The sequence below is a fragment of the Garra rufa genome, chromosome 1 (genome assembly GCF_049309525.1).
Source record: "Garra rufa chromosome 1, GarRuf1.0, whole genome shotgun sequence".
Taxonomy (NCBI): domain Eukaryota; kingdom Metazoa; phylum Chordata; class Actinopteri; order Cypriniformes; family Cyprinidae; genus Garra; species Garra rufa.
The window spans coordinates 105,430,622-105,448,797 of NC_133361.1; the positions used below are offsets into that span (position 1 = coordinate 105,430,622).

The window sequence follows — 18,176 nt, forward strand, 5'->3', positions numbered from 1 at the left end:
GCCTGGAGTTCTTGCGGCGCGAATGAGGCGTTTAGCGCGGCGCGGTAGACGCGAATTCGCCCCATCCGCGCGTCTAGTTCTCGCGAATGGCGCGAATTGAGCATCTGGCGCGTTAGGTGCGTTAAGCGCGAATTGTGCTTTTTTGTGAATCACGCGTCTGACAAGAATTCGCGTCTGCTGCCTGAGGTGAAAAATCGGAACTTCTGCGTCAATTCGCGCCGCGTTAACCAATCAGGAGCCTGCTTGATGCTGACCTCCACTCCACAGGAAGGGGGCCACCAGGAGTAGGACTGCATACCCCTGTATAAAGGATGCCTTTACGGCTTCGAATTACAAGGCATCAGCTTGCGGCGAAGCGCAACAAGAAAAAAAAAGGGCCCACGAAGGCGGCTGTGGCAGGGTAGCGTGGCCGAGTGGTCTAAGCCGCTGGATTAAGGCTCCAGTCTCTTCGGGGGCGTGGGTTTGAATCCCACTACTGCCAAGACAGAGTTTTGGAAGGCTATTGTGCCTACACACAAAAAAACATTCTTTGCCCGCACTCCAGAGGCTTTGCAAAGAAGGTCCGGCGGCCGACGTTTTCTCTATCTTTGGGGTGGGGGAAGAGGGCAGAAAAGGGCCCACGAAAGTGAGCATTCCAGGGTAGCGTGGCCGAGAGGTCTAAGGCATTTGATTTAGGCTCCAGTCTAAATCCCATTGCTGCCAGCAGGCATTTTAACCAAGGCAGGGAGGCCCTCTAACCCGCTTGGGAGCGGGCTTGTTTTACGCAAACAGGATTAGACTGCAGCCGTTCCGCAGAGTCAGTATTTGGGAGGCCGTTTGACCTGTCGTAAAGACCCGTGGAACACACCATGACGAGGTAGCGTGGCCGAGCGGTCTAAGGCGCTGGATTAAGGCTCCAGTCTCTTCGGGGGCGTGGGTTCGAATCCCACCACTGCCAGGGAAGTCTTTTGGAAAGTTCCTGAGGCTGCGAAGCGACTGGAGAAGTGACGCTGCATGCTCATCCAAACTTAGCCGCTTTCGCATTCTTTGCCATTTAGCAAAGTCAGTGCTTAAAGCTTGTCCCAGCCTCTGCTCCATTCCAACAGAGGCACACCAATAATTTACAATCATAGGAGAGGTGCAATAAATTATATTAATGAAAAACAATGAGTAGTCTACAAGAATGGAGACAGCCAGTTTTACTCATGGAAAGTTTTGGGTGAAATAACAGCTGCCTGATCATTTTGATTTTAAATGCATCACAGCTGGCTATCGTTTCCACATAAGCCCCAAAGGCCTTGATTAGCGGATTCAGGTGTGCTTGATCAGAGATGGACCTCCACTCCACAGGAAGGGGGCCACCTGGAGTAGGACTGCATACCCTGTATTAAGGATGCCTTTACGGCGGCGAATTACAAGGCATCAGCTTGTGGCGAAGCGCAACCCAAATACAGCGACGATGATCCCTACACCACTGTTCTGCTCTCCAGAGCCAATACAGAGCAGTGACACTCTCGATAAATGACCGATCAACAACAGACGTCTTGTAAAAAGATGGCTGCCAATGGGGTTCGAAACTTTTTGAAACTTTCGCCTCTCTGACGCACCTGACGCGCGTAAATTTCACTTCAAACTTTTGTTTTCATGCGCGTCCATTTCGCTCTTGACGGGCGAATGAACACAAAGTGGTCAGGCGTATAAATAGAAGTGGCAGGCGAGAATTTAGACGCGTATTCGCGTTTGGTGTGAACGTAGCATAAGGCGTTGGATTAAGGCTCCAGTCTCTTCGGGGGTGTGGGTTTGAATCCCACTGCTGCCAAGACAGAGTTTTGGAAGGCTATTGTGCGTACGCAAAAAAAATGTTCTTTGCCCGCATTCCAGAGGCTTTGCATAGAAGGTCCGGCGGCCGACGTTCTCTCTATATTTGGGGTGGGGGAAGAGGGCAGAAAATGGCCCACGAAAGTGAGAATCCCAGGGTAGCGTGGCCGAGTGGTCTAAGGCGCTTGATTTAGGCTCCAGTCTCTTCGGGGGCATGGGTTCGAATCCCATCGCTGCCAGCAGCCATTTTAACCAAGGCAGGGAGGCCCTCTAACCCGTTTGGCAGCGGGATTATTTCACGCAAACAGGATTAGACTGCAGCAGTTCTGCAGAGTAAGTATTAGGGAGGCCGTACCACCTGTCGAAGAGACCCTTGGAGCGCAACCCGACGAGGTAGCATGGCCGCACGGTCTAATGCTACGCTCACACCAAACGGGAATATGCGTCTGGTCAGAGTGATTTCAATGTTAAGTCAATGGTAAGACGTGTTTACACGCGCCTGGAGTTCTTGCGGCGCGAATGAGGCGTTTAGCGCGGCGCGGTAGACGCGAATTCGCCTCATCCGCGCGTCTAGTTCTCGCGAATGGCGCGAATTGAGCGCCTGGCGCGTTAGGTGCGTTAAGCGCGAATTATGCTTTTTTGTGAATCACGCGTCTGACAAGAATTCGCGTCTGCTGCCCGAGGTGAAAAATCGGAACTTCTGCGTCAATTCGCGCCGCGTTAACCAATCAGGAGCCTGCTTGATGCTGACCTCCACTCCACAGGAAGGGGGCCACCAGCAGTAGGACTGCATACCCCTGTATAAAGGATGCCTTTACGGCTTCGAATTACAAGGCATCAGCTTGCGGCGAAGCGCGACAAGAAAAAAAAAGGGCCCACGAAGGCGGCTGTGGCAGGGTAGCGTGGCCGAGTGGTCTAAGCCGCTGGATTAAGGCTCCAGTCTCTTCGGGGGCGTGGGTTTGAATCCCACTACTGCCAAGACAGAGTTTTGGAAGGCTATTGTGCCTATACACAAAAAAACATTCTTTGCCCGCACTCCAGAGGCTTTGCAAAGAAGGTCCGGCGGCCGACGTTTTCTCTATCTTTGGGGTGGGGGAAGAGGGCAGAAAAGGGCCCACGAAAGTGAGCATTCCAGGGTAGCGTGGCCGAGAGGTCTAAGGCATTTGATTTAGGCTCCAGTCTAAATCCCATTGCTGCCAGCAGGCATTTTAACCAAGGCAGGGAGGCCCTCTAACCCGCTTGGGAGCGGGCTTGTTTTACGCAAACAGGATTAGACTGCAGCCGTTCCGCAGAGTCAGTATTTGGGAGGCCGTTTGACCTGTCGTAAAGACCCGTGGAACACACCATGACGAGGTAGCGTGGCCGAGCGGTCTAAGGTGCTGGATTAAGGCTCCAGTCTCTTCGGGGGCGTGGGTTCGAATCCCACCGCTGCCAGGGAAGTCTTTTGGAAAGTTCCTGAGGCTGCGAAGCGACTGGAGAAGTGACGCTGCATGCTCATCCAAACTTAGCCGCTTTCGCATTCTTTGCCATTTAGCAAAGTCAGTGCTTAAAGCTTGTCCCAGCCTCTGCTCCATTCCAACAGAGGCACACCAATAATTTACAATCATAGGAGAGGTGCAATAAATTATATTAATGAAAAACAATGAGTAGTCTACAAGAATGGAGACAGCCAGTTTTACTCATGGAAAGTTTTGGGTGAAATAACAGCTGCCTGATCATTTTGATTTTAAATGCATCACAGCTGGCTATCGTTTCCACATAAGCCCCAAAGGCCTTGATTAGCGGATTCAGGTGTGCTTGATCAGAGATGGACCTCCACTCCACAGGAAGGGGGCCACCTGGAGTAGGACTGCATACCCTGTATTAAGGATGCCTTTACGGCGGCGAATTACAAGGCATCAGCTTGTGGCGAAGCGCAACCCAAATACAGCGACGATGATCCCTACACCACTGTTCTGCTCTCCAGAGCCAATACAGAGCAGTGACACTCTCGATAAATGACCGATCAACAACAGACGTCTTGTAAAAAGATGGCTGCCAATGGGGTTCGAAACTTTTTGAAACTTTCGCCTCTCTGACGCACCTGACGCGCGTAAATTTCACTTCAAACTTTTGTTTTCATGCGCGTCCATTTCGCTCTTGACGGGCGAATGAACACAAAGTGGTCAGGCGTATAAATAGAAGTGGCAGGCGAGAATTTAGACGCGTATTCGCGTTTGGTGTGAACGTAGCATAAGGCGTTGGATTAAGGCTCCAGTCTCTTCGGGGGTGTGGGTTTGAATCCCACTGCTGCCAAGACAGAGTTTTGGAAGGCTATTGTGCGTACGCAAAAAAAATGTTCTTTGCCCGCATTCCAGAGGCTTTGCATAGAAGGTCCGGCGGCCGACGTTCTCTCTATATTTGGGGTGGGGGAAGAGGGCAGAAAATGGCCCACGAAAGTGAGAATCCCAGGGTAGCGTGGCCGAGTGGTCTAAGGCGCTTGATTTAGGCTCCAGTCTCTTCGGGGGCATGGGTTCGAATCCCATCGCTGCCAGCAGCCATTTTAACCAAGGCAGGGAGGCCCTCTAACCCGTTTGGCAGCGGGATTATTTCACGCAAACAGGATTAGACTGCAGCAGTTCTGCAGAGTAAGTATTAGGGAGGCCGTACCACCTGTCGAAGAGACCCTTGGAGCGCAACCCGACGAGGTAGCATGGCCGCACGGTCTAATGCTACGCTCACACCAAACGGGAATATGCGTCTGGTCAGAGTGATTTCAATGTTAAGTCAATGGTAAGACGTGTTTACACGCGCCTGGAGTTCTTGCGGCGCGAATGAGGCGTTTAGCGCGGCGCGGTAGACGCGAATTCGCCCCATCCGCGCGTCTAGTTCTCGCGAATGGCGCGAATTGAGCATCTGGCGCGTTAGGTGCGTTAAGCGCGAATTGTGCTTTTTTGTGAATCACGCGTCTGACAAGAATTCGCGTCTGCTGCCCGAGGTGAAAAATCGGAACTTCTGTGTCAATTCGCGCCGCGTTAACCAATCAGGAGCCTGCTTGATGCTGACCTCCACTCCACAGGAAGGGGGCCACCAGGAGTAGGACTGCATACCCCTGTATAAAGGATGCCTTTACGGCTTCGAATTACAAGGCATCAGCTTGCGGCGAAGCGCGACAAGAAAAAAAAAGGGCCCACGAAGGCGGCTGTGGCAGGGTAGCGTGGCCGAGTGGTCTAAGCCGCTGGATTAAGGCTCCAGTCTCTTCGGGGGCGTGGGTTTGAATCCCACTACTGCCAAGACAGAGTTTTGGAAGGCTATTGTGCCTATACACAAAAAAACATTCTTTGCCCGCACTCCAGAGGCTTTGCAAAGAAGGTCCGGCGGCCGACGTTTTCTCTATCTTTGGGGTGGGGGAAGAGGGCAGAAAAGGGCCCACGAAAGTGAGCATTCCAGGGTAGCGTGGCCGAGAGGTCTAAGGCATTTGATTTAAGGCTCCAGTCTAAATCCCATTGCTGCCAGCAGGCATTTTAACCAAGGCAGGGAGGCCCTCTAACCCGCTTGGGAGCGGGCTTGTTTTACGCAAACAGGATTAGACTGCAGAGTCATTATTTGGGAGGACGTTTGACCTGTCGTAAAGACCCGTGGAACACACCATGACATGGTAGCGTGGCCGAGCGGTCTAAGGCGCTGGATTAAGGCTCCAGCCTCTTCAGGGGCGTGGGTTCGAATCCCACCGCTGCCAGGGAAGTCTTTTGGAAAGTTCCTGAGGCTGCGAAGCGACTGGAGAAGTGACGCTGCATGCTCATCCAAACTTAGCCGCTTTCGCATTCTTTGCCATTTAGCAAAGTCAGTGCTTAAAGCTTGTCCCAGCCTCTGCTCCATTCCAACAGAGGCACACCAATAATTTACAATCATAGGAGAGGTGCAATAAATTATATTAATGAAAAACAATGAGTAGTCTACAAGAATGGAGACAGCCAGTTTTACTCATGAAAAGTTTTGGGTGAAATAACAGTTACCTGATCATTTTGATTTTAAATGCATCACAGCTGGCTATCGTTTCCACATAAGCCCCAAAGGCCTTGATTAGCGGATTCAGGTGTGCTTGATCAGAGATGGACCTCCACTCCACAGGAAGGGGGCCACCAGGAGTAGGACTGCATACCCTGTATTAAGGATGCCTTTACGGCGGCGAATTACAATGCATCAGCTTGTGGCGAAGCGCAACCCAAATACAGCGACGATGATCCCTACACCGCTGTTCTGCTCTCCAGAGCCAATACAGAGCAGTGACACTCTCGATAAATGACCGATCAACAACAGACGTCTTGTAAAAAGATGGCTGCCAATGGGGTTCGAAACTTTTTGAAACTTTCGCCTCTCTGACGCACCTGACGCGCGTAAATTTCACTTCAAACTTTTGTTTTCATGCGCGTCCATTTCGCTCTTGACGGGCGAATGAACACAAAGTGGTCAGGCGTATAAATAGAAGCGGCAGGCGAGAATTTAGACGCGTATTCGCGTTTGGTGTGAACGTAGCATAAGGCGTTGGATTAAGGCTCCAGTCTCTTCGGGGGTGTGGGTTTGAATCCCACTGCTGCCAAGACAGAGTTTTGGAAGGCTATTGTGCGTACGCAAAAAAAATGTTCTTTGCCCGCATTCCAGAGGCTTTGCATAGAAGGTCCGGCGGCCGACGTTCTCTCTATATTTGGGGTGGGGGAAGAGGGCAGAAAATGGCCCACGAAAGTGAGAATCCCAGGGTAGCGTGGCCGAGTGGTCTAAGGCGCTTGATTTAGGCTCCAGTCTCTTCGGGGGCGTGGGTTCGAATCCCATCGCTGCCAGCAGCCATTTTAACCAAGGCAGGGAGGCCCTCTAACCCGTTTGGCAGCGGGATTATTTCACGCAAACAGGATTAGACTGCAGCAGTTCTGCAGAGTAAGTATTAGGGAGGCCGTACCACCTGTCGAAGAGACCCTTGGAGCGCAACCCGACGAGGTAGCATGGCCGCACGGTCTAATGCTACGCTCACACCAAACGGGAATATGCGTCTGGTCCGAGTGATTTCAATGTTAAGTCAATGGTAAGACGTGTTTACACGCGCCTGGAGTTCTTGCGGCGCGAATGAGGCGTTTAGCGCGGCGCGGTAGACGCGAATTCGCCTCATCCGCGCGTCTAGTTCTCGCGAATGGCGCGAATTGAGCGTCTGGCGCGTTAGGTGCGTTAAGCGCGAATTGTGCTTTTTTGTGAATCACGCGTCTGACAAGAATTCGCGTCTGCTGCCCGAGGTGAAAAATCGGAACTTCTGCGTCAATTCGCGCCGCGTTAACCAATCAGGAGCCTGCTTGATGCTGACCTCCACTCCACAGGAAGGGGGCCACCAGCAGTAGGACTGCATACCCCTGTATAAAGGATGCCTTTACGGCTTCGAATTACAAGGCATCAGCTTGCGGCGAAGCGCGACAAGAAAAAAAAAGGGCCCACGAAGGCGGCTGTGGCAGGGTAGCGTGGCCGAGTGGTCTAAGCCGCTGGATTAAGGCTCCAGTCTCTTCGGGGGCGTGGGTTTGAATCCCACTACTGCCAAGACAGAGTTTTGGAAGGCTATTGTGCCTATACACAAAAAAACATTCTTTGCCCGCACTCCAGAGGCTTTGCAAAGAAGGTCCGGCGGCCGACGTTTTCTCTATCTTTGGGGTGGGGGAAGAGGGCAGAAAAGGGCCCACGAAAGTGAGCATTCCAGGGTAGCGTGGCCGAGAGGTCTAAGGCATTTGATTTAGGCTCCAGTCTAAATCCCATTGCTGCCAGCAGGCATTTTAACCAAGGCAGGGAGGCCCTCTAACCCGCTTGGGAGCGGGCTTGTTTTACGCAAACAGGATTAGACTGCAGCCGTTCCGCAGAGTCAGTATTTGGGAGGCCGTTTGACCTGTCGTAAAGACCCGTGGAACACACCATGACAAGGTAGCGTGGCCGAGCGGTCTAAGGCGCTGGATTAAGGCTTCAGCCTCTTCGGGGGCGTGGGTTCGAATCCCACCGCTGCCAGGGAAGTCTTTTGGAAAGTTCCTAAGGCTGCGAAGCGACTGGAGAAGTGACGCTGCATGTTCATCCAAACTTAGCCGCTTTCGCATTCTTTGCAATTTAGCAAAGTCAGTGCTTAAAGCTTGTCCCAGCCTCTGCTCCATTCCAACAGAGGCAAACCAATAATTTACAATCATAGGAGAGGTGCAATAAATTATATTAATGAAAAACAATGAGTAGTCTACAAGAATGGAGACAGCCAGTTTTACTCATGAAAAGTTTTGGGTGAAATAACAGTTACCTGATCATTTTGATTTTAAATGCATCACAGCTGGCTATCGTTTCCACATAAGCCCCAAAGGCCTTGATTAGCGGATTCAGGTGTGCTTGATCAGAGATGGACCTCCACTCCACAGGAAGGGGGCCACCAGGAGTAGGACTGCATACCCTGTATTAAGGATGCCTTTACGGCGGCGAATTACAATGCATCAGCTTGTGGCGAAGCGCAACCCAAATACAGCGACGATGATCCCTACACTGCTGTTCTGCTCTCCAGAGCCAATACAGAGCAGTGACACTCTCGATAAATGACCGATCAACAACAGACGTCTTGTAAAAAGATGGCTGCCAATGGGGTTCGAAACTTTTTGAAACTTTCGCCTCTCTGACGCACCTGACGCGCTTAAATTTCACTTCAAACTTTTGTTTTCATGCGCGTCCATTTCGCTCTTGACGGGCGAATGAACACAAAGTGGTCAGGCGTATAAATAGAAGCGGCAGGCGAGAATTTAGACGCGTATTCGCGTTTGGTGTGAACGTAGCATAAGGCGTTGGATTAAGGCTCCAGTCTCTTCGGGGGTGTGGGTTTGAATCCCACTGCTGCCAAGACAGAGTTTTGGAAGGCTATTGTGCGTACGCAAAAAAAATGTTCTTTGCCCGCATTCCAGAGGCTTTGCATAGAAGGTCCGGCGGCCGACGTTCTCTCTATATTTGGGGTGGGGGAAGAGGGCAGAAAATGGCCCACGAAAGTGAGAATCCCAGGGTAGCGTTGCCGAGTGGTCTAAGGCGCTTGATTTAGGCTCCAGTCTCTTCGGGGGCATGGGTTCGAATCCCATCGCTGCCAGCAGCCATTTTAACCAAGGCAGGGAGGCCCTCTAACCCGTTTGGCAGCGGGATTATTTCACGCAAACAGGATTAGACTGCAGCAGTTCTGCAGAGTAAGTATTAGGGAGGCCGTACCACCTGTCGAAGAGACCCTTGGAGCGCAACCCGACGAGGTAGCATGGCCGCACGGTCTAATGCTACGCTCACACCAAACGGGAATATGCGTCTGGTCAGAGTGATTTCAATGTTAAGTCAATGGTAAGACGTGTTTACACGCGCCTGGAGTTCTTGCGGCGCGAATGAGGCGTTTAGCGCGGCGCGGTAGACGCGAATTCGCCCCATCCGCGCGTCTAGTTCTCGCGAATGGCGCGAATTGAGCATCTGGCGCGTTAGGTGCGTTAAGCACGAATTGTGCTTTTTTGTGAATCACGCGTCTGACAAGAATTCGCGTCTGCTGCCCGAGGTGAAAAATCGGAACTTCTGCGTCAATTCGCGCCGCGTTAACCAATCAGGAGCCTGCTTGATGCTGACCTCCACTCCACAGGAAGGGGGCCACCAGGAGTAGGACTGCATACCCCTGTATAAAGGATGCCTTTACGGCTTCGAATTACAAGGCATCAGCTTGCGGCGAAGCGCGACAAGAAAAAAAAAGGGCCCACGAAGGCGGCTGTGGCAGGGTAGCGTGGCCGAGTGGTCTAAGCCGCTGGATTAAGGCTCCAGTCTCTTCGGTGGCGTGGGTTTGAATCCCACTACTGCCAAGACAGAGTTTTGGAAGGCTATTGTGCCTACACACAAAAAAACATTCTTTGCCCGCACTCCAGAGGCTTTGCAAAGAAGGTCCGGCGGCCGACGTTTTCTCTATCTTTGGGGTGGGGGAAGAGGGCAGAAAAGGGCCCACGAAAGTGAGCATTCCAGGGTAGCGTGGCCGAGAGGTCTAAGGCATTTGATTTAGGCTCCAGTCTAAATCCCATTGCTGCCAGCAGGCATTTTAACCAAGGCAGGGAGGCCCTCTAACCCGCTTGGGAGCGGGCTTGTTTTACGCAAACAGGATTAGACTGCAGCCGTTCCGCAGAGTCAGTATTTGGGAGGCCGTTTGACCTGTCGTAAAGACCCGTGGAACACACCATGACAAGGTAGCGTGGCCGAGCGGTCTAAGGCGCTGGATTAAGGCTCCAGTCTCTTCGGGGGCGTGGGTTCGAATCCCACCGCTGCCAGGGAAGTCTTTTGGAAAGTTCCTGAGGCTGCGAAGCGACTGGAGAAGTGACGCTGCATGCTCATCCAAACTTAGCCGCTTTCGCATTCTTTGCCATTTAGCAAAGTCAGTGCTTAAAGCTTGTCCCAGCCTCTGCTCCATTCCAACAGAGGCACACCAATAATTTACAATCATAGGAGAGGTGCAATAAATTATATTAATGAAAAACAATGAGTAGTCTACAAGAATGGAGACAGCCAGTTTTACTCATGGAAAGTTTTGGGTGAAATAACAGCTGCCTGATCATTTTGATTTTAAATGCATCACAGCTGGCTATCGTTTCCACATAAGCCCCAAAGGCCTTGATTAGCGGATTCAGGTGTGCTTGATCAGAGATGGACCTCCACTCCACAGGAAGGGGGCCACCTGGAGTAGGACTGCATACCCTGTATTAAGGATGCCTTTACGGCGGCGAATTAAAAGGCATCAGCTTGTGGCGAAGCGCAACCCAAATACAGCGACGATGATCCCTACACCGCTGTTCTGCTCTCCAGAGCCAATACAGAGCAGTGACACTCTCGATAAATGACCGATCAACAACAGACGTCTTGTAAAAAGATGGCTGCCAATGGGGTTCGAAACTTTTTGAAACTTTCGCCTCTCTGACGCACCTGACGCGCGTAAATTTCACTTCAAACTTTTGTTTTCATGCGCGTCCATTTCGCTCTTGGCGGGCGAATGAACACAAAGTGGTCAGGCGTATAAATAGAAGCGGCAGGCGAGAATTTAGACGCGTATTCGCGTTTGGTGTGAACGTAGCATAAGGAGTTGGATTAAGGCTCCAGTCTCTTCGGGGGTGTGGGTTTGAATCCCACTGCTGCCAAGACAGAGTTTTGGAAGGCTATTGTGCGTACGCAAAAAAAATGTTCTTTGCCCGCATTCCAGAGGCTTTGCATAGAAGGTCCGGCGGCCGACGTTCTCTCTATATTTGGGGTGGGGGAAGAGGGCAGAAAATGGCCCACGAAAGTGAGAATCCCAGGGTAGCGTGGCCGAGTGGTCTAAGGCGCTGGATTTAGGCTCCAGTCTCTTCGGGGGCGTGGGTTCGTATCCCATCGCTGCCAGCAGCCATTTTAACCAAGGCAGGGAGGCCCTCTAACCCGTTTGGCAGCGGGATTATTTCACGCAAACAGGATTAGACTGCAGCAGTTCTGCAGAGTAAGTATTAGGGAGGCCGTACCACCTGTCGAAGAGACCCTTGGAGCGCAACCCGACGAGGTAGCATGGCCGCACGGTCTAATGCTACGCTCACACCAAACGGGAATATGCGTCTGGTCCGAGTGATTTCAATGTTAAGTCAATGGTAAGACGTGTTTACACGCGCCTGGAGTTCTTGCGGCGCGAATGAGGCGTTTAGCGCGGCGCGGTAGACGCGAATTCGCCTCATCCGCGCGTCTAGTTCTCGCGAATGGCGCGAATTGAGCGTCTGGCGCGTTAGGTGCGTTAAGCGCGAATTGTGCTTTTTTGTGAATCACGCGTCTGACAAGAATTCGCGTCTGCTGCCCGAGGTGAAAAATCGGAACTTCTGCGTCAATTCGCGCCGCGTTAACCAATCAGGAGCCTGCTTGATGCTGACCTCCACTCCACAGGAAGGGGGCCACCAGCAGTAGGACTGCATACCCCTGTATAAAGGATGCCTTTACGGCTTCGAATTACAAGGCATCAGCTTGCGGCGAAGCGCGACAAGAAAAAAAAAGGGCCCACGAAGACGGCTGTGGCAGGGTAGCGTGGCCGAGTGGTCTAAGCCGCTGGATTAAGGCTCCAGTCTCTTCGGGGGCGTGGGTTTGAATCCCACTACTGCCAAGACAGAGTTTTGGAAGGCTATTGTGCCTATACACAAAAAAACATTCTTTGCCCGCACTCCAGAGGCTTTGCAAAGAAGGTCCGGCGGCCGACGTTTTCTCTATCTTTGGGGTGGGGGAAGAGGGCAGAAAAGGGCCCACGAAAGTGAGCATTCCAGGGTAGCGTGGCCGAGAGGTCTAAGGCATTTGATTTAGGCTCCAGTCTAAATCCCATTGCTGCCAGCAGGAATTTTAACCAAGGCAGGGAGGCCCTCTAACCCGCTTGGGAGCGGGCTTGTTTTACGCAAACAGGATTAGACTGCAGCCGTTCCGCAGAGTCAGTATTTGGGAGGCCGTTTGACCTGTCGTAAAGACCCGTGGAACACACCATGACAAGGTAGCGTGGCCGAGCGGTCTAAGGTGCTGGATTAAGGCTCCAGTCTCTTCGGGGGCGTGGGTTTGAATCCCACCGCTGCCAGGGAAGTCTTTTGGAAAGTTCCTGAGGCTGCGAAGCGACTGGAGAAGTGACGCTGCATGCTCATCCAAACTTAGCCGCTTTCGCATTCTTTGCCATTTAGCAAAGTCAGTGCTTAAAGCTTGTCCCAGCCTCTGCTCCATTCCAACAGAGGCACACCAATAATTTACAATCATAGGAGAGGTGCAATAAATTATATTAATGAAAAACAATGAGTAGTCTACAAGAATGGAGACAGCCAGTTTTACTCATGGAAAGTTTTGGGTGAAATAACAGCTGCCTGATCATTTTGATTTTAAATGCATCACAGCTGGCTATCGTTTCCACATAAGCCCCAAAGGTCTTGATTAGCGGATTCAGGTGTGCTTGATCAGAGATGGACCTCCACTCCACAGGAAGGGGGCCACCTGGAGTAGGACTGCATACCCTGTATTAAGGATGCCTTTACGGCGGCGAATTAAAAGGCATCAGCTTGTGGCGAAGCGCAACCCAAATACAGCGACGATGATCCCTACACCGCTGTTCTGCTCTCCAGAGCCAATACAGAGCAGTGACACTCTCGATAAATGACCGATCAACAACAGACGTCTTGTAAAAAGATGGCTGCCAATGGGGTTCGAAACTTTTTGAAACTTTCGCCTCTCTGACGCACCTGACGCGCGTAAATTTCACTTCAAACTTTTGTTTTCATGCGCGTCCATTTCGCTCTTGGCGGGCGAATGAACACAAAGTGGTCAGGCGTATAAATAGAAGCGGCAGGCGAGAATTTAGACGCGTATTCGCGTTTGGTGTGAACGTAGCATAAGGAGTTGGATTAAGGCTCCAGTCTCTTCGGGGGTGTGGGTTTGAATCCCACTGCTGCCAAGACAGAGTTTTGGAAGGCTATTGTGCGTACGCAAAAAAAATGTTCTTTGCCCGCATTCCAGAGGCTTTGCATAGAAGGTCCGGCGGCCGACGTTCTCTCTATATTTGGGGTGGGGGAAGAGGGCAGAAAAGGGCCCACAAAAGTGAGCATTCCAGGGTAGCGTGGCCGAGAGGTCTAAGGCATTTGATTTAGGCTCCAGTCTAAATCCCATTGCTGCCAGCAGGCATTTTAACCAAGGCAGGGAGGCCCTCTAACCCGCTTGGGAGCGGGCTTGTTTTACGCAAACAGGATTAGACTGCAGCCGTTCCGCAGAGTCAGTATTTGGGAGGCCGTTTGACCTGTCGTAAAGACCCGTGGAACACACCATGACAAGGTAGCGTGGCCGAGCGGTCTAAGGTGCTGGATTAAGGCTCCAGTCTCTTCGGGGGCGTGGGTTCGAATCCCACCGCTGCCAGGGAAGTCTTTTGGAAAGTTCCTGAGGCTGCGAAGCGACTGGAGAAGTGACGCTGCATGCTCATCCAAACTTAGCCGCTTTCGCATTCTTTGCCATTTAGCAAAGTCAGTGCTTAAAGCTTATCCCAGCCTCTGCTCCATTCCAACAGAGGCACACCAATAATTTACAATCATAGGAGAGGTGCAATAAATTATATTAATGAAAAACAATGAGCAGTCTACAAGAATGGAGACAGCCAGTTTTACTCATGGAAAGTTTTGGGTGAAATAACAGCTGCCTGATCATTTTGATTTTAAATGCATCACAGCTGGCTATCGTTTCCACATAAGCCCCAAAGGCCTTGATTAGCGGATTCAGGTGTGCTTGATCAGAGATGGACCTCCACTCCACAGGAAGGGGGCCACCTGGAGTAGGACTGCATACCCTGTATTAAGGATGCCTTTACGGCGGCGAATTACAAGGCATCAGCTTGTGGCGAAGCGCAACCCAAATACAGCGACGATGATCCCTACACCGCTGTTCTGCTCTCCAGAGCCAATACAGAGCAGTGACACTCTCGATAAATGACCGATCAACAACAGACGTCTTGTAAAAAGATGGCTGCCAATGGGGTTCGAAACTTTTTGAAACTTTCGCCTCTCTGACGCACCTGACGCGCGTAAATTTCACTTCAAACTTTTGTTTTCATGCGCGTCCATTTCGCTCTTGACGGGCGAATGAACACAAAGTGGTCAGGCGTATAAATAGAAGTGGCAGGCGAGAATTTAGACGCGTATTCGCGTTTGGTGTGAACGTAGCATAAGGCGTTGGATTAAGGCTCCAGTCTCTTCGGGGGTGTGGGTTTGAATCCCACTGCTGCCAAGACAGAGTTTTGGAAGGCTATTGTGCGTACGCAAAAAAAATGTTCTTTGCCCGCATTCCAGAGGCTTTGCATAGAAGGTCCGGCGGCCGACGTTCTCTCTATATTTGGGGTGGGGGAAGAGGGCAGAAAATGGCCCACGAAAGTGAGAATCCCAGGGTAGCGTGGCCGAGTGGTCTAAGGCGCTTGATTTAGGCTCCAGTCTCTTCGGGGGCGTGGGTTCGAATCCCATCGCTGCCAGCAGCAATTTTAACCAAAGCAGGGAGGCCCTCTAACCCGCTTGGCAGCGGGATTATTTCACGCAAACAGGATTAGACTGCAGCAGTTCTGCCATGTAAGTATTAGGGAGGCCGTTCCACCTGTCGAAGAGACCCTTGGAGCGCAACCCGACGAGGCAGCATGGCCGCACGGTCTAATGCTACGCTCACACCAAACGGGAATATGCGTCTGGTCCGAGTGATTTCAATGTTTAGTCAATGGTAAGACGTGTTTACACGCGCCTGGAGTTCTTGCGGCGCGAATGAGGCGTTTAGCGCGGCGCGGTAGACGCGAATTCGCCTCATCCGCGCGTCTAGTTCTCGCGAATGGCGCGAATTGAGCGTCTGGCGCGTTAGGTGCGTTAAGCTCGAATTGTGCTTTTTTGTGAATCACGCGTCTGACAAGCATTCGCGTCTGCTGCCCGAGGTGAAAAATCTGAACTTCTGCGTCAATTCGCGCCGCGCTAACCAATCAGGAGCCTGCTTGATGCTGACCTCCACTCCACAGGAAGGGGGCCACCAGGAGTAGGACTGCATACCCCTGTATAAAGGATGCCTTTACGGCTTCGAATTACAAGGCATCAGCTTGCGGCGAAGCGCGACAAGAAAAAAAAGTGCCCACGAAGGCGGCTGTGGCAGGGTAGCGGGGCCGAGTGGTCTAAGCCGCTGGATTAAGGCTCCAGTCTCTTCGGGGGCGTGGGTTTGAATCCCACTACTGCCAAGACAGAGTTTTGGAAGGCTATTGTGCCTATACACAAAAAAACATTCTTTGCCCGCACTCCAGAGGCTTTGCAAAGAAGGTCCGGCGGCCGACGTTTTCTCTATCTTTGGGGTGGGGGAAGAGGGCAGAAAAGGGCCCACGAAAGTGAGCATTCCAGGGTAGCGTGGCCGAGAGGTCTAAGGCATTTGATTTAAGGCTCCAGTCTAAATCCCATTGCTGCCAGCAGGCATTTTAACCAAGGCAGGGAGGCCCTTTAACCCGCTTGGGAGCGGGCTTGTTTTACGCAAACAGGATTAGACTGCAGAGTCATTATTTGAGAGGACGTTTGACCTGTCGTAAAGACCCGTGGAACACACCATGACAAGGTAGCGTGGCCGAGCGGTCTAAGGCGCTGGATTAAGGCTCCAGTCTCTTCGGGGGCGTGGGTTCGAATCCCACCGCTGCCAGGGAAGTCTTTTGGAAAGTTCCTAAGGCTGCGAAGCGACTGGAGAAGTGACGCTGCATGTTCATCCAAACTTAGCCGCTTTCGCATTCTTTGCAATTTAGCAAAGTCAGTGCTTAAAGCTTGTCCCAGCCTCTGCTCCATTCCAACAGAGGCACACCAATAATTTACAATCATAGGAGAGGTGCAATAAATTATATTAATGAAAAACAATGAGTAGTCTACAAGAATGGAGACAGCCAGTTTTACTCATGAAAAGTTTTGGGTGAAATAACAGTTACCTGATCATTTTGATTTTAAATGCATCACAGCTGGCTATCGTTTCCACATAAGCCCCAAAGGCCTTGATTAGCGGATTCAGGTGTGCTTGATCAGAGATGGACCTCCACTCCACAGGAAGGGGGCCACCAGGAGTAGGACTGCATACCCTGTATTAAGGATGCCTTTACGGCGGCGAATTACAATGCATGAGCTTGTGGCGAAGCGCAACCCAAATACAGCGACGATGATCCCTACACCGCTGTTCTGCTCTCCAGAGCCAATACAGAGCAGTGACACTCTCGATAAATGACCGATCAACAACAGACGTCTTGTAAAAAGATGGCTGCCAATGGGGTTCGAAACTTTTTGAAACTTTCGCCTCTCTGACGCACCTGACGCGCGTAAATTTCACTTCAAACTTTTGTTTTCATGCGCGTCCATTTCGCTCTTGACGGGCGAATGAACACAAAGTGGTCAGGCGTATAAATAGAAGCGGCAGGCGAGAATTTAGACGCGTATTCGCGTTTGGTGTGAACGTTGCATAAGGCGTTGGATTAAGGCTCCAGTCTCTTCGGGGGTGTGGGTTTGAATCCCACTGCTGCCAAGACAGAGTTTTGGAAGGCTATTGAGCGTACGCAAAAAAAAATGTTCTTTGCCCGCATTCCAGAGGCTTTGCATAGAAGGTCCGGCGGCCGACGTTCTCTCTATATTTGGGGTGGGGGAAGAGGGCAGAAAATGGCCCACGAAAGTGCAAATCCCAGGGTAGCGTGGCCGAGTGGTCTAAGGCGCTGGATTTAGGCTCCAGTCTCTTCGGGGGCGTGGGTTCGAATCCCATCGCTGCCAGCAGCAATTTTAACCAAAGCAGGGAGGCCCTCTAACCCGCTTGGCAGCGGGATTATTTCACGCAAACAGGATTAGACTGCAGCAGTTCTGCCATGTAAGTATTAGGGAGGCCGTTCCACCTGTCGAAGAGACCCTTGGAGCGCAACCCGACGAGGCAGCATGGCCGCACGGTCTAATGCTACGCTCACACCAAACGGGAATATGCGTCTGGTCCGAGTGATTTCAATGTTAAGTCAATGGTAAGACGTGTTTACACGCGCCTGGGGCCTCATTTATAAAACTTTCTTACGCACTGATTTGATCTTAGAGTGTTCGTACGATCAAATCCACGTCAAAGTACAGATTTATAAAAACCGTCTTTGACGTGGAAAAGTACTTATCTCCACGTCAGATTCCAGCTTGGCGTACGACCGTTTCCTTGTGGTAATGCCTGGTATTGCAGATAGTTCAGCCTCACTATAATTTGATTTCTTGCGCTCCTTTTTACTTGCCATTGTCACAGAGTTTCTGCTTTAGGAATGAGCTCATTTTAAATGTTAATTAATTAAGCAGCGGCGTTTCGACGGCGGAACATTCAGCTGCACACAATTCCACGATCATTTGTGATTTATAACCGAATGACTGGCGTACGAATGGATTTCGTGGTACGTTCGTTTCTCTGAATCGCTCTTACGATCAAATCAGAAAAGTTCTTAGATAAAATCAAGGATGGTTTCTACGCAAGTCTTTATAAATGAGGCCCCTGGAGTTCTTGCGGCGCGAATGAGGCGTTTAGCGCGGCGCGGTAGACGCGAATTCGCCTCATCCGCGCGTCTAGTTCTCGCGAATGGCGCGAATTGAGCGTCTGGCGCGTTAGGTGCGTTAAGCGCGAATTGTGCTTTTTTGTGAATCACGCGTCTGACAAGCATTCGCGTCTGCTGCCCGAGGTGAAAAATCTGAACTTCTGCGTCAATTCGCGCCGCGTTAACCAATCAGGAGCCTGCTTGATGCTGACCTCCACTCCACAGGAAGGGGGCCACCAGGAGTAGGACTGCATACCCCTGTATAAAGGATGCCTTTACGGCTTCGAATTACAAGGCA

The 18,176-nt window shown here is 51.4% G+C and overlaps 15 non-coding genes across 15 annotated transcripts; all 15 read left to right on the forward strand.

Annotated features, from left to right (window-relative positions):
- Positions 1-855: 855 nt before the first annotated feature.
- Positions 856-937, forward strand: trnal-aag (transfer RNA leucine (anticodon AAG)). Its single transcript has one exon. It is a non-coding gene; the product is annotated as a tRNA-Leu (tRNA).
- Positions 938-1,954: 1,017 nt separating this feature from the next.
- On the forward strand, positions 1,955-2,036 carry trnal-uag (transfer RNA leucine (anticodon UAG)). The gene has a single exon. It is a non-coding gene; the product is annotated as a tRNA-Leu (tRNA).
- A 1,113-nt stretch (positions 2,037-3,149) lies between these two features.
- trnal-aag (transfer RNA leucine (anticodon AAG)) lies at positions 3,150-3,231 on the forward strand. Its single transcript has one exon. It is a non-coding gene; the product is annotated as a tRNA-Leu (tRNA).
- Positions 3,232-4,248: 1,017 nt separating this feature from the next.
- Positions 4,249-4,330, forward strand: trnal-uag (transfer RNA leucine (anticodon UAG)). The gene has a single exon. It is a non-coding gene; the product is annotated as a tRNA-Leu (tRNA).
- A 1,103-nt stretch (positions 4,331-5,433) lies between these two features.
- trnal-aag (transfer RNA leucine (anticodon AAG)) lies at positions 5,434-5,515 on the forward strand. The gene has a single exon. It is a non-coding gene; the product is annotated as a tRNA-Leu (tRNA).
- A 1,017-nt stretch (positions 5,516-6,532) lies between these two features.
- On the forward strand, positions 6,533-6,614 carry trnal-uag (transfer RNA leucine (anticodon UAG)). Its single transcript has one exon. It is a non-coding gene; the product is annotated as a tRNA-Leu (tRNA).
- Positions 6,615-7,727: 1,113 nt separating this feature from the next.
- Positions 7,728-7,809, forward strand: trnal-aag (transfer RNA leucine (anticodon AAG)). Its single transcript has one exon. It is a non-coding gene; the product is annotated as a tRNA-Leu (tRNA).
- A 1,017-nt stretch (positions 7,810-8,826) lies between these two features.
- Positions 8,827-8,908, forward strand: trnal-uag (transfer RNA leucine (anticodon UAG)). The gene has a single exon. It is a non-coding gene; the product is annotated as a tRNA-Leu (tRNA).
- Positions 8,909-10,021: 1,113 nt separating this feature from the next.
- Positions 10,022-10,103, forward strand: trnal-aag (transfer RNA leucine (anticodon AAG)). The gene has a single exon. It is a non-coding gene; the product is annotated as a tRNA-Leu (tRNA).
- Positions 10,104-11,120: 1,017 nt separating this feature from the next.
- Positions 11,121-11,202, forward strand: trnal-uag (transfer RNA leucine (anticodon UAG)). Its single transcript has one exon. It is a non-coding gene; the product is annotated as a tRNA-Leu (tRNA).
- A 1,113-nt stretch (positions 11,203-12,315) lies between these two features.
- Positions 12,316-12,397, forward strand: trnal-aag (transfer RNA leucine (anticodon AAG)). Its single transcript has one exon. It is a non-coding gene; the product is annotated as a tRNA-Leu (tRNA).
- Positions 12,398-13,631: 1,234 nt separating this feature from the next.
- trnal-aag (transfer RNA leucine (anticodon AAG)) lies at positions 13,632-13,713 on the forward strand. Its single transcript has one exon. It is a non-coding gene; the product is annotated as a tRNA-Leu (tRNA).
- A 1,017-nt stretch (positions 13,714-14,730) lies between these two features.
- On the forward strand, positions 14,731-14,812 carry trnal-uag (transfer RNA leucine (anticodon UAG)). The gene has a single exon. It is a non-coding gene; the product is annotated as a tRNA-Leu (tRNA).
- A 1,102-nt stretch (positions 14,813-15,914) lies between these two features.
- trnal-aag (transfer RNA leucine (anticodon AAG)) lies at positions 15,915-15,996 on the forward strand. Its single transcript has one exon. It is a non-coding gene; the product is annotated as a tRNA-Leu (tRNA).
- Positions 15,997-17,014: 1,018 nt separating this feature from the next.
- On the forward strand, positions 17,015-17,096 carry trnal-uag (transfer RNA leucine (anticodon UAG)). The gene has a single exon. It is a non-coding gene; the product is annotated as a tRNA-Leu (tRNA).
- Positions 17,097-18,176: the final 1,080 nt, after the last annotated feature.